General features: G+C 38.6%; 1 pseudogene; it reads left to right on the forward strand.

Annotated features, from left to right (window-relative positions):
* Positions 1-748: 748 nt before the first annotated feature.
* On the forward strand, positions 749-11,575 carry LOC150049237 (E3 ubiquitin-protein ligase MSL2 pseudogene; annotated as a pseudogene).
* The last annotated feature ends 200 nt before the right edge of the window (positions 11,576-11,775 follow it).

Here is an 11,775-nt window from a genome sequence, read left to right on the forward strand (position 1 = left end):
TATAGTCTATTTTATTATGCTTATTCACTACCTTCTTGGAAGGTATATTTTTTCTCCAGGAAACCACATAAGATGAAACTTTGTGATTCTCTTATCTCCAATGAATCCCCAGAAAACCAGAAGTAGCACTGTGGCTCAAGTGGTAGAGCACTAGCCTTCAACTAAAGTGCTCAGGGGCAGCGCCCAGCACCCAGTTCAAGCCCCACAACCAACCAAAAAAAAAATATTTGAAAAAAATCACTTTCAACTTTTTATTGGTTAACTGAAGATAAGATTATCTTGTGTTGTAAGGTGAGAAAACAGAGAAGCCCCATTTTGAGAGGTTGAATTTTGAAGTCTTTAGTTAAAGGCCAACAATTGCATGGTGGACTCCTGTCTCAAAGACCAGCAGTCAGCAAACACATTTAACAAAGTTAGGAAACTGAGTCATGAAGGCCAGAGAGGAAAGAAAGAACAAAAACAATACCAACAAACCAACTCATCTCCATGGAGATCTGAAGTGGGATGCCACCTGACTGGAGAAGAGCCAGGAGACAGGACACAGGCCCAAAACATGGAGACATATCTTATGGCAAAATGGTGCCTGAGCTGGTCCGGGCCTAAATAGGATCTTTTTAGGAGGCAGGGTCACAGGAAAACTCCCAGTCACAGGCGCTGGACTGACAGGTTGATTAACCTATCAGCCAAGTGCCACCCCCTGCCTCCTGAATCTGGAAATGGGGGTTTCACCTTTCCTCACCATAACAAGATGCCAGACCCTACCATCCACCACATGGCCAAGATGGTGTCAGCCAGGTCTGAACTCCCTATTTCACTTGGGATTTGTCTTCCTGCATTGACTTTAGACTTTGATTCTCAGAGCTTAGCTTCCCGAGTATCTAGCATTACAGGTATGCATTACAGAATAGAATTCTTTGGTAAATAGCTAACAAGGAGTTTCAGTAAAAATGGCTAGAAGTTCATTGTTTTGCTTTAGTAAGTTGACACCTGCCAAAGATACAGAATTTTTTCTTTCTTCCTTTCCTTTTCCTTCCTTCTTCCTTCCTTTCTTTTGTTTTTGGTACTGGAGATTGAACCCAGCACTTGCTAGGAAAGTGCTTTGCCACTGAACTATATCCCAGCCTGCCTAAAAATAGATTTATTTTTAGAAAACTAAATAAATATATGTCTATAGATATCATTAATAAATATATGTATATTTACATATACATGAACTATTTATAGATATTAAAATATTGCTTTTTTGCCCTCATTAATCTCTAAAATCTTCAGATATACTTTATTTACCATCTGGCTTCCATATAAGAATATATAAATATTCTTCCAGCATTTGTGGAACTGCTAGCTGATCAAGAAGAACATATCCTCGTGTCCAGGGACAAGTAAACTTCAACATGAAGATATATGCTAAAATACCTTATTGGGTTTTCAGGAGCATAAATTATATACCCTTACCAAAGTAATTGAAATGAAATATTTTTAACACTTTTAGGCACTTTCAAGATAGAGCCTTCATTTGCTCTAAATGCATGGTGTACTTACTAACTACATTGTGGTCAGTCTAAATACACCTATCTGTATACTTTACAACACTCTTTAGATTTGAGAATGTTCTACAGCATCATGATTAGCAGGATCTATGGTGAGAGTTGTCTTGGTTAATATTTACAGTGATGTCTCTGCTTATCAGCCACCCATTGTGAATACACATAAGAATGAATCTTTACTAAATGATATGTCATGTGGTCATTCATTTTGCATGCACCCAAACCATTCTGTAGGATCATTTCATGCATTATTGATAACCCCTCTCCTATGTCTGGCTGATTTGAAAATGCATTCAAAGTCAACTGTTCACAGGCCAAATCTCTTAATACATGTTCTTGAAATGGAAGGAATGAAATAAGTCTGACATGGTATTACTAAGCAATATTCAGCGGTGCACTTGTTTGATGGCATGTGTGGAGACATCTTGCCTTTCATGCTGGTTATTGCTGATTAATATAGTTGTGCCATCTTTGCCATTCTATTTTGTTCCCAAGAACAAAATGGCCTCTGCATTTGGTGAGTTTTGCCTCTTTGGGGACCACGGAGTTTGATTCTGTTCCTCATGGTCTTTTTGCTTAGCCTCTTCAACCCACAGCTACATCTATAGTTAGACCACTTCAAGGATTCTTGCCATCTGTTGCCATGAGTTGCTGTGGTTTTGATTCTCAGATTTTTCATGGTTACTAGGGTTTATATTTTAGGTGGATATTGGGTTTTGGGGTTCTCCTGTATTTGGATACAGAGTTTATCTTTGTAGAGGGAAGGGTGTGTGTGTGTGTGTGTGTGTGTGTGTGTGTGTGCATACAAGAATGTTTTTGTAGATGTGAAGAACTTTCAGCATATATGTGAGTGTGTGTGTGTGTGTGTATGTATGTTTTTGTGTGTTTGTGCTTTCAGACTTTTCTTTCTTTTTGGAGAAACAATTCCCCTTGGATATTTGAATACATCTTTGACTTTTGTTAATATGGCAAGTTTTCTCTGTCAGAATGCTCTTTTACCCCATCACAGAAATTTTGGAAAGTAGAGCTGAAGCAGAGAGAAAAGGTGAACAGAAGATAAGAATAGACTCAGTAGGGGCTATCAGCAACAAAAGACTCCAGAGCACTTTATCAAAGTATTTCATGTCTAATTGTGACTAAGCAGAAATTGTAAAATGCAAGAGCAATACAATACATAGCTCGAGCTATGTACATATATGCATGTATGTCTGCGTACTCTCTGACATTTAAATGATCACATCTTCTTTCAAATACATCACTGTTCTGGAAATTCAAATAGTGTACTTTTCTCCTTTCATTGCATCAACACGTCTTTCACATTGATTTCTGTGGATGTATATGCACATGTGTTTGTGTGTGCCAGTACTGCAGCTTGAACTCAGAGACTTAGTCACACTCTTGGCTTCTTTGCTCAAAGCTGGTGCTCTATCACATGAGCCACACCCCTGATTTAAGCTTTTACCTTGTTGATTGAGGATAAGGGTGTCTGAAATTTGTCTGCCTAGGCTCGTTTTAAGCCTTTATACTCAGACTTCGGCCTCCTGAATAACTGGGATGAGGCACCAGCATCCAAATCCTACTGACTTTTAAATGCAAGCAACGAGGTGGTCTGAGTTTTCTCAATTCTTGTAAATGATGTAATGATATGAGAGATGTGGTTGAAATAATAATTTAACACCTTTACTGAATCTCTATATGGTAGATTAGTCTACAAATTATACTTATTTTTAAAGCCCCAAGACAAAGAAAAATAACCTTATAAGTCTTTAGAAATAATTTCACACTGCTTACAAAATTTTGGAAACAGAGAAGCTTCTATCTTTTACCACTCTCTTGCTCAAACATAGGCAATATTGTCGTGTGAGAGAACAAATGATTGTATGCATGAATGAATGCAGGACTCTTGGTGTTGGGAAAGGAAGGTGTGGAGTCTATGAACAAATGAAATGACTGAAGGAATTCTAGGGTCAACTATTTTAATAGACACACTGGTGCAGGTGGTCTTTTATGTCTTTCTCTACATGTCCTAGATTACTATCTCCTAATTAGAGATTTTTCGTTTCTATTCAGTGAATTCCAATTTTAACTTCCCTTGTCCTCAGTGTATAAGAAATGTCTCTAGTGACATCCAGCTGCTCTTTGCTCAGAATTTGAGTGCAGAAAAAACAATCATATGTTTAAAATGGATTAGGATGTTTCACCACACATTGGTCTGAGATGAAAACCCTGCTAGGAGCAGAGGGCTCTAACTAGAACGTGTTCTTATAGTAGGAAATTTGATTAGAAATGAGAAAATTAGAAATCCTTTCCTGGGAAGAAACTGTCTGATAAAATTAAAAGTTACCTGTATTTCTCTGGCATTTCTCTTATACTACAATGTTCCTGCTGCTTAATTATGAGTCAAAGATTCATTAATAAATATGAAATGTGTTAAAATATATTAAAATAATTATAAAATAATAAATTAAACATAAAGAAAATGCTTGAAGATATCGCTGAAGAATGTTTGCCTATTATTGTTGATCATGTTAGTTTCTGGGTAGTTATCTTCAGGCTAATCTGTCAGTCAGTCTGTCTATCTTTTTACAATAATAGTAGTAAATATTAAAATACTTGGTTATATGATTTTGTTTCTTTGAGACAGGACTTCTTTATGAGGCCAGGCTAGGCTAGAACTCATATATTTCAGCTCCATGCCAGTACCTCTAGCAAAGTAGAATCATCTGAATGTATTCCAACTTTCAGATATTCTCTATCTGCTAATCCATTTACCTCTGATAACTCATTTACTTCCGTTGTGCAATTCATTCTCCCCTATGCCCAACTTTATATTAAAAAGAAATATCCCAGGCTTGAGGAAACTCCCCAGAATTTTCAAATCATTTCCTCTGCCACTGAAGGGATTACAGGAGAAGGAAATGTCTCCATTACTTAAACAGGGCACCCAAGACATTTAAAGTAGATCAGGAAATCCTTTAAGAACACTGGCACTTCAAGAATTTGAGAGGGGGGGATATCCTACTAAAATCTACAGCTTCTCTGCGGAATTAAAGACCTCTGCTTTTCATCCAGGACTGTAGGGAATCTGACACCTTTTAGAAGCCTATAAATAATAAATCCTACATGCATTAAGCAAGATTAAGTATTCAGTAGAGATTATATTACATTAAAAAATACATTGCCCTACATTTCCACAGTGTAGAATGTGCTGTCCACGGCTCCTCCTTGGGTGAGTGTGGCATGAGAACGTGGTTGATGCCTGGGGATGGGGAGTGGAGCTGCGTATCCATCACTCCCTGCTCCAGGCCTCCATTGCCTGTGTCCCCTACCAAGTAAACCCAGGAACTACTTGCCTTCTGGTGTCTGGTTTATTCCAGTCTTCTACTACTATCTGTTCTATTTCAAAGGTAAACTATGAGGAAATGGTTTTCAATGGGAGATTTTTGCTCCTAAAGGAAAATTCAGTGCATGGAGATATTTCTTATCAGAGAGACAGAAAGGAGGGGAGGGAGGGAGAGAAGGAGGAAGAGGAAGATGGAGAGAGAGACAGAGATGGAGAGGGAGAAAAAGAAGGAGAGGGAGGGAGAAGAGGAAGGAGGGAGAGAGGGAGGGAGATGGAAAGTGTGTATGTACCATACACATCTAGTAGCAGAGGTCAAGCATGCTGCATAACATCCAGGACAATAAATATCCTTCAACAATGATCTGTCCCAGCTTGCAGCACAATGATGTTCATTGCATTACCATAGCTAAAGTATGCAATCAACCTGCTCCTCAGTAGATGAATGGATCAAAAAAATGTGGTATATATATACACAATGGATTTCTATGCTGGCCTCAGAAAAAATGAAATCACCACATTCATAAGGAAATTAAAAGGCTTGGAAAAAATCATATTAAGTGAAGTAAGCCAGACCCAAAGAAACATAGTTTCCATGATTTCCCTCATTGTAATAATTAGTGTATGTCTAGGATAATCCTAAAAGTGGATCACAGTAGCCTAATAGCTATGTACATATGACCAGATACAATGATGCTAATCAAAATGAACTCCGTGGTATGGAAATAAGAGAGGTTTTTTTGTTTGTTTGCCAGTCCTGGGCTTGAACTCAGGTCCTTGGGTTTTCACAAGGCTAGTGCTGTACCATTTGAGGCATAGCACTACTTTTAAATTTTTTCTGTGTATGTGGTACCTAGAAATCGAACCTAGGGCTTTGTGCATGCTAGGCCATACTCCCAGCCCAAAAGTTTTTTCTTTGTGTGTTTTTTTTTTCTTTTAGTGTAGTGTTTGCAGTTATTTCTTCTTCCTTTCTTCTTCCTTTACAACTTGCAGGGAGGTGGTAGAGAGGGAAAGCAGGAGAAAACAAGGGAGGGGAGTAACACTGTTCCACAAGAGAATACTCATCACCATATTTATGTATTTATGTAACTGTAGCCACTCTGAGCATCACCTTTATAATTAAAAAAAATTGGGAGGGGCATCAGCCTTGTCTAGGAAGAAACACCAAAGAATCATAGTTTTATCTCTTAGTTGAAATCTTTTTATCTCCTCTTGTGAATATTTCAGTGCGTGTTTCGGGTTAGCTTCCTTACAAAGCTAACTGAGGTGGAAATTGGCAACCGGATTACTAATTAAGGGTTACTTTTAGGACTAATATCTAATAGAAGAGAAGGAAAAAGAAAGAAGGGGCAGAAGATTAGGGGCAATTATACTCCAGCAGAGGACAGAGGATGTTAGTCTAACTGTGGATCTGGGTGGGGGGGTTGAGTATCCCCTTGTTGGTAAGTTATTCCCTGTAGGCAGCCAGGGGAAAAAAAAAACAGGATGTGGCCACTGTACTATTCCTTAGAGAAGCAATGCCTAAAAAGGACTAACAAGAGTCCTCTTCTAGTTCTATCCCACGCCACTGGGAAAATAGTTCCTGGGCCCCTAATGGGACCCCATTGCCTTTATTTCCTCCAGATTCCTATAGTTAGGTTTTCAGACTACCCTGCTTATTAGAGAAGTTATCTTTCTATACTTATGACACTGATTCTAATAGTTCAAGAAAGTAAACAAATTTCCAATGTCATGCTATTAATGCATATAAAATATATAAACAAATTAAAACATATAACATGAAATGTGGCTAGGTGATATACGTATTTCAAAATTAAGCTGATGGATTAGTAAAAAAGGATAGTATGAAGATACAGGACTAAATTTTACTTCTCTACTACATTATTGTCTTAAGTTCTTACTTAAATATTTACTTAAAAATCCATTTTGTAGTTTATTTCTAACAGTAATGAATAAATACTTGCCTTGTCACCCAGTGGCTTATACCTGTAATTCTATCTACTAAGTCAGGCTGAAATCTGGGGATTGAGATTTGAAATCAGCACATGCAGACAAATCCAAGAGACTCTTATCTCTAATTAATACCAGAAACCCAGAAGTCGAGCTGGGGCTCAAGTAATAGACGGCTAGCCTTGAACATGAAAGCTCAAGTCTAGTGCCCTGGTCCTGAGTTCAGGCCTCAGGACTGGCACAGAGAAAAATATTAACATTATCATATTTTAACTTAAATCTTCTTTTAAATCAAATCATGTACAGTATTAAAGATACCCACTCCAGTTTTCTAAATCAAATGTCATCTATTCATAATAAAACTTTGGTTATTCACATATTACTCATATAAGTGCAGTAAAAATATATTGACACTGAAAGTAGCTTATGGAATAAAAGAGTACCAAAGACATTTTTGGTTTAGGGACATTTTATTGTCTGTCAGGTTCATAAGAAGAATACATAAAATCAAATGAAGATGATACAATCTGGAGTTGTATGACTCTTGTCTGTGGGGGTTTAGAGAGGGATTATTGAATTTTGGATAAAGGTGACTAGAAGGAGCTTCAAGGAGGAGAGAATGAAAAAGTATAGGATTAACCAAATTTGTATGCATATGTATTTTTTTGGGGGGGGGAGTGGGGTCATGGGCCTTGAACTCTGGGCCTGGGCGTTATCCCTGAGGTCTTCAGCTCAAGGCTACTGCCTTACCCCTGAGCCTGGGTGTTGTTCCTGAGCTCTTCAGTTAAGGCTACCACCCTATCCCTTGATCCACAGCCCCATTTCCCATTTTCTAGTGAATAATTGGAGATAAGAGTCTCACGTTCTTTAGTGCCTGGACTGGCTTTTAACTGTGATCCTCAGATCTGAACCCCTTGAGTAGCTAGGATTACAAGCATGAAATGTTGATGATGAAACTCAGGCCTCATGCATGTTAGGCATGTCCTCTACCACTCTGCTGTGTTCCCTATCAACAAAACTGTTGGTTAAAAAATAATGTGAACTCGGGGCCAGGAGTGTGACCTAGTGGTAGAGTGCTAACCTAGCATGCATGAAGCCTTGGGTTTGATTCCTTGGTACCACATACACAGAAAAAGCCAGAAATGGCACTGTGGTTCAAGTGGCAGAGGTCTAGCCTTGAGAAAAGTGTCCAAGGACAGTGCTCAGGCCTGAGTCCAAGCCCCCGGACTGGCAAAACAGTGATAATAATAATAGAAGTAATAATAAAGTGAATTCTACGGAAATCTATCCTTTCTTCCTCTTACCTATCTAAAAATTGGTGCTTCCAGAAGAAGGACCTGTAAGTAATGGACACTTTCAGTTTTAAATACCTACCCTGAAAAAAAATACTTTAAATTTAAATATATTTTCCCCATCATTATAAGTTTGTGAATTCTAGAATATTCATGTACAACTATTGACCTAGAAAAAGAATCAGCAATGGCAAGTCAATAACTGTTCATGAAGTGCATTCATGAGGATGAACATATTTTAGTCCAAAAATGGAGAGTAAGGTTAGCAGAATTAAAGGACTTCTTAAGTGCAAAGTAAGAGGCAAATTTTCAACTGTCAAGAACACGGTAGAAACGTGTAGAAGCAAGGACTTGGGACGACACAATGAAAGATAACAAGTGGGTTTCTCACAGAAACAAAGTTGCAAGAATCTGATTGGCTGAGACATTGGAAGATCGTGAGCCTGGCCTCCACCACTGTGGCAGGGAGAATTTAAGAGAGTTCTCAAGATTACTGCCCCTGCTGCTCCCAGCTGTTCAGGATCTCTTGCTAAAGATGCTGTGGGATCTATGATCTCAGTTGATTTAACCAAGAACAACAAAGATGAAAGATGGTAACTACGATTTTACAGTTCCAGCCTTTTGATACAGTCTGTTTCTCCCTCCCCTTTCTTTGTCTCTGTTTCTTTCTCTTTCTTCCTCTCATACCCTATACTTTTCTGACTCTTTCTTTCTGTCATGGTTAGAACCAAAGGAAGCATCTGGCCATCAGATATCTTGAGGCTCTTTGTCTAACAGCTGGCAAGAAATTGAGTCTGTCAAAATGCAAGTGAATTTGGAAGTAGTTACTTCCTGGAGAGCCTCCTCTGGGACCCCAGACCTGATTATCTCTGTGATGGTAACTTACAGGAGATGCTGAGGTAGAGGTACCACTCCTCAGGGTAGAAATGTCGGATAATAAATTTGTTAATATTTAATTTGTTACACAGCTGTAGATAAGTCACACTGACATGGAGTTGGTGGTGAGGTTAAACGAATACTGGGTTGGATGGTTTCAAAGACAAGGGCCAGAGAAAATAGAAACACAGGGCTAGAGCATGGGTCTCTAAGTAATGTTACCATCACATGGTGAGGACAGGATGGAACATTCTCCACTTGCTCTCCTGTGTTCTGCTACACTTTGTCCTATGTACTCTGTGCTTGTGAGATATAAATCAATTAATGGGTAACACTAAAACACTAAAGCAAGACCCTTTCCTTCCAAACATACATTAGGCTCAGTTTTACTGCTATTACCTGTGAATAAAATTTTGGGTGGGATCTACTTGTGCTATATTCAGCTGTAATAAGCAGAGTAAGATGAGAATTTTATAGTGATTATCGGAAACATGTTTGGTGTTCTCAGTGAATGTAAAAACAACTTTTTTTTGTATGCTCTTTAGAAGTCCTCATATTCCTTGGATTCCAATTTCTTTTTTCCCTTTTCTAGTTTGTAATGGAAGGGCAATGTGCAATCTTAGTCCCAAGGATTTGTCATTACATAGCTTCCCAGAAAAAAGCAATGTAAAATGTATTTTGACTTCTTCATAAAGCTACACTCTATTAAAAAAAGAATGGAATTGGGGCTCTTAGATACAACCATGAGGTCTCAGATCTAAATTATATTCCTTATTTTATCACAAATTTGTTTTTCAATCATGTTAAAGTCTATGTCTTCATTGTATATGTGTGTGTATTTCTCACAGAGCTTTCAGAAATAAAGCTGCAGATAAATAGGAAAGATTTAAAGCAAGTTTAGTGTATTGAGCCATGTTTGAATGTGCATTTGAAAAGGTCTTACCTTAAGATCTAACATAAGATCCACAACAACTATATATATGTTATTTTTTCAGTATAGAACTTTATCAGAATTTGTTGATATTAATAGCTGCTCTTAGGTATCCAGAACTAAAAATTCTCTCTGTCTCTCTCTCTGCCTCTCTGTCTCTGTCTCTGTCTCTGTCTCTGTCTCTGTCTCTGTCTCTCTCTCTCTCTCTCTCTCTCTTTAATGTGGCTCACTGAGATAATCTAAGCTACTGAAGATGCTGAGATCTGAGATACTCATATGAGGATAGACTGGGCAGACAAATCTGAGACTCTTCTTATTCCTAGTTAATCATAAAAATACCCAAATAGAGTTGTGGCTCAAATAGTAGATCTCCAGCATAGGACTAAAAAGGCCAAGCAAGAGCACAAGTTCTGAATTCAGGCCTCAGTATTGGCATGAAAACAAAGCAAGCAAAAAAAAAAACCAAATAGTCATAGAAATAGGACAGCTCTTAGCCATAAAATATAGAACTGTTGATGATACTTCAACATACCTAATAATCAGATGCTCTACACCATGATTTTATAGAACTTAATGATGTAATGAGTCTAAGTATTTGGAGACAACCAGATTCCAATATCAATTTTATTTTTCTACATTTTGATAAGCACATATATGTTATACAAAAGGTTCTTATTGTGATATTTCTTTCTTTTCTATTTTAAAATAGTCATCCTAATTACTCATTTTTAAAAAGTTGTGTTATCAGAGGTCTGTTGTCCCAATTTACAGCCAAGCTTGGAAGCCACCGTATCCAATGGACCTTTTTTGCAGCTTTCTTCCCAGTCTCTTAGCCATAATGTTTTTATGTCCACCAGTCCGACACTTCATGGGTTATCGTGTACAGCAGCAACTCCGAAGGTAGCAAAATTAAATAGAAAACGGTCCAGGTCGGAAAGCGACAGTGAGAAAGTTCAGCCACTTCCCATTTCTACCATTATCCGAGGCCCAACACTGGCGCATCTGCTCCGGTGACAGTGAAACGAGAGAGTAAAATTTCTCTTTAACCAATAGCAACTGTTCCTAATGGTGGCACCACCCCCAAAATCAGCAAAACTGTACTTTTATCTACTAAAAGCATGAAGAAGAGTCATGAATATGGATCCAAGAAGTCGTACTCAAAAACCAAGCCGGGTATTCTAAAGAAAGACAAAGCAGTCAAGGAAAAGATTCCCAGTCACCACTTTATGCCAGGAAGCCCTACCAAGACTGTGTACAAAAAGCCCCAGGAGAAGAAAGGCTGTAAGTGTGGACGTGCTACTCAGAACCCGAGTGTTCTCACATGCCGCGGCCAGCGCTGCCCTTGCTACTCCAACAGGAAAGCCTGCTTAGACTGTATATGCCGAGGCTGCCAAAACTCCTATATGGCCAATGGGGAGAAGAAGCTGGAGGCCTTTGCTGTGCCAGAAAAGGCCTTGGAGCAGACCAGGCTCACTTTGGGCATTAATGTGACTAGCATTGCTGTGCGTAACGCTAGTACCAGCACCAGTGTAATTAATGTCACAGGGTCCCCAGTAACGACGTTTCTAGCTGCCAGTACGCATGATGATAAAAGTTTGGATGAAGCTATAGACATGAGATTCGACTGTTAAAGCAGTGGGTCTTCCTTCACACCTACCTCTCTCTGGTAGGGAAATAGCTACAGTTTTACGGCAGCTATGATTCTGTTGGTTTAACTTGCCGGAGCTCCTGCATATAGATCACTTGTATCAAGTGTTTTCATTGATAAGTTATATGTGTTAGTGTCGGGGAAATAGTTTTCAGATAATGGAGGAGTAACCCTACAACTGTATGTTCTAG

The sequence above is a fragment of the Megascapheus bottae genome, chromosome 20, assembly GCF_031878675.1.
Source record: "Megascapheus bottae isolate mThoBot1 chromosome 20, mThoBot2.hap1, whole genome shotgun sequence".
NCBI lineage: Eukaryota > Metazoa > Chordata > Mammalia > Rodentia > Geomyidae > Megascapheus > Megascapheus bottae.